General features: G+C 45.2%; 1 pseudogene; it reads left to right on the plus strand.

The window, feature by feature from the left end:
- Nucleotides 1-3,130: 3,130 nt before the first annotated feature.
- On the plus strand, nt 3,131-3,264 carry LOC139279870 (U2 spliceosomal RNA; annotated as a pseudogene).
- Nucleotides 3,265-3,594: the final 330 nt, after the last annotated feature.

Genomic DNA, 3,594 nt, shown 5'->3' on the forward strand with positions numbered 1-3,594 from the left:
GTATTCGGAGTATTCCCCAGGTCTGAGCATTGAAAAGGGGATTAAGGGACGGGGAGAATGCCCACCGTTCCCTTCCGCACCTCCTTTGTCTTCTCTGATTCGGAGCCTCGAACCCGTGTGGTTCGCGTGGCAACGTTACGTAGGTGGAGCAGTTAGATGCCTCTTCGGTTCCCCGCAACATTACACACGACCTTCCGGTAATGCGGAGAGTAGGAGAAGCACACTTGGGCAGACAAGGTGAGAACAGGATCATGATTCCTCTACTCCCTATAGAGCTCATGAAGGGAACACTACCTTAAGTGGTTTTTGTTATGTCTTGCATAAAGAATCTGACCAGATACTATAAGCTCAAAGTAACGTGTGACCATAGTCCTTTATTACAGGTCTCCAGAGTGCCTCTCCAGCCTGTGAGGCCTCCTTATGTACAGGTGCTCCCAAGGGATTGTGGTATCTCTTGGGACTCCAGGGGATGAGCCCTCTGGTGGTTATTTACAGGTTTACATATAGAACAGTTTTGAAGATTCCTGGTATGAGCGAGGAGCGGTAAAGTTACAAGACATGAGAGCTATCCTGGGTGAAGTGGGACCTGCACCACTTCAGGACCTTGATAAGTTTGCCCAATGATGGTGTAATATTCTGGGATGGTGGCAGTCAGACAACATATCAAAGAAACAGGGGGTTCACACGGTTCTGTGAGTTTTAGGGAATCATCGGGGAAAGGTAGTAGGTTTTGAAACAACTTCTAGGGCTTTGCTTGGTCGAATCATAGTTGCAATCTTTGGTGCTCACTCAGGGCCACAGTTAATAAAACGGCTTGCATTATTACTAGGGGAAGGACACAGGGAAGCGGGGGAACGTATATTCCAGTTGTGTAAAAGTTTGGGAAGTAATTGGATTGATATCAGTCATTATGGGGGATGATACACATAGAGAGATCATTTAGACTCACCTACCCACCCCCCCCCCCCCCCCACCTCAGTAGTTCTGGAAGAAGATGCCTGGGGCGGGGACGATAGTTTTGATAAATGGTTGGCAAGGGTAGAAATCTTGGATCAGAGAGCTGCAGGAATTTCAGTCATGGAAGTAAGACAAGGGTTACAGTAGTGGAAGGCAGTAGGGCCTGAGTGGATTAATCCCGCGAGGAGTCGCTTAAAAGGAGCAGGAGCAGGAGGTGCCTGGATCCCGATCCATCAGTTGATAGAGGAGAGGGATAGACTGGCTAAAGAATTAGAAAAGTTAAAAGAAAAGTTGAAGAATCAGAAAAGAGGAGCGAGAGTCACAGACAGGAATGATACCTCGGTTCAGTTGATGAGGTCAGGGGTAGATTCCGCAGGTGAGGGAGGATTGTTATAGGGATGTCGCGTGTCGTTTCTTTAGGACCCTTACTTGAGGATATGGGTGGCCATACCCTTATTGAGGCATGTGTGAAAGGGCAGCGGGTAATTGACACAGGGTCTGCCGGACAAATGAAGGTTGTGGTGGTCCTGAAGGAAGGGGATTCCCCTCTTCAGAGACAGTACCCCATCACCCCAGATGCACCAGGAGCTGTTACAGAGATGAAAGCAGTGGGAGAAGCTTGTCCAGAAGCATTTAAAGTTTCTGTAGGAACGGGCTGCCTCAGAACTGATGAGATGTTCAGTGAAAAGCTCAAATGTGGGAGTTATAAACATGACCTTAAAGGATGCGAAATAGAAGTTGGAGCATTGCAAATGTCGAGAGAGAAAATTACAGCAGTTCCAAAGGGTGAACTGAGAGAAGGACTGGGTCTCTCGACTGACTATTCAGCATTTCCATCATCCTTTACTCTATGGTGTTACACTTCTCCCACAAAGCAGAAATTGTTAAAAACTGTGCAGAGAGCAACAGACTTGGTCGAAGACACCGATTACGAGTTTACATTTCTGAATGTAAACAGTGTGGAATTCAGTCGAAAACAATCAAAAATTTAAAGTTTACTTTTAAGTGAAAATCAATATGGTGATCACAGACCTACAGACTTTAAAATGGCATCTGAGTCTGCAGCAACCCTACTTTGACCCTAAGCGTGCTGCTATTTTGAAGAAGGAAATGCGGAAATGGAATACAAAATTTCAACAGCTACAGAGTTTGAATCAAGCAATCGTTGTGGACATTAACCATCACGCTGTGGAAATCGAGAATGGTCGCACAACTTTGGACCAGATTGGACATGTAAGCTGGTGGGAGTCATTGTTCGGATAGAGCCCGATGGCAACAGGCGTGATGAACACAATGATACACCCTGTCCTTTTTCTGGTGCTGTTTCAGCTGATCGTGCTGGTCATACTGTGGATGTTGTGTTCGAAAACAAGGACTATAACTGGACAATGCTGTTGAACAAGCTCGAGCAACCATGCAAATGTATGTTACCCAGATAAGACCTGCAGAGAGACGAGGAGAAGTGGGGGAATGTGGGAGCACAGTCCCACATTTCTGAACTCTTTGCTTCAGCACGCGGTCTGAAGTTTGGATTAAGAAAACAGGAAGATTGGAAGTTTGGATCGAAAGAGACTGTTAGACAATGTGGTGCCTGTCGGCCATTGAAATGGGTGACTGGTCATTGTCTGGATGTTAACTATTTGAGTACCTTGGAACTAAACGATGTTAAGTATAATAGTAATTCATGCCATGTAAATATTTGAGTACCTTGGAATTAAAGATGTTAAATATTTGAGTACCTTGCTACGGTGGGAATAATAGAAATTCATGACTAAACGATGTTAAGATTTAATGACATCTGTATGTTAATTATTTGTATGTATCATTGATAATATCTATGCATGCAGATCACCTGGTTTGTGTACAGTAATTCACATCGTCTGTATGTTAATTATTTGAATGTATTATTTGCTACTCAGTTAGCAGTTCAGAATAGTAATTCAGAAAGCAGTTAGCTGTGATTTCAGGACAATTCTACATCGTCTGCATGGTAATTGTCTAAATATACTATGCAAAGAAATAAGAGTTCAAAGACTTTTTCAGTATAAAGATAAGAGTTTGACATTAGACAACACACACTGGAATCTTGGAAGGTGTGTCACAAGCAGCCACAGAAATCGCCTGAGGCTTTGCCTGAAAGAGAGTGCTGCCTCTTTTCATGCACTGCTGTTCAAGCATTGCTCGGCCTTTTGGCTAAGATCAAGTGTAGTATCTGTTGATTGGGCTTTCATATGCAAATTAACTGATTGCAGAAACTCGTATTTCCAGTTTTGCTGGCTCTGGCCTTTTGGCTTGAGCCAAACGCCAATTGGAGAGAAGAGGAAAATCTGCATGTCGACTGACCAGTGGGCGGGCCTGGAGGCCCGCCAAGGTGCCGGACTGGCACCACAACAGATTGAAGGCTTCGGCCAAAATACACATCGAAAGGAGGAATCTGCAACCCGGATGGCGGCCAACTGAGCGGCGAACCAGGGCGTCCGAAATACCATCCGAGTGATGGTGAAGAAAATCCTGCTTGGAACATGCGGCATGAAAGTCGCCGACATCTTCGCCTTGCAGGACCTCCCGAAGAGAGGTTACTTCGATGTGACCTTCAGAACCGTCACCCTCTGCCTGAAGTTCCTGAAGGGTTTGAAG

This window comes from Pristiophorus japonicus, chromosome 1 (genome assembly GCF_044704955.1).
Source record: "Pristiophorus japonicus isolate sPriJap1 chromosome 1, sPriJap1.hap1, whole genome shotgun sequence".
NCBI classification, from domain to species: domain Eukaryota; kingdom Metazoa; phylum Chordata; class Chondrichthyes; family Pristiophoridae; genus Pristiophorus; species Pristiophorus japonicus.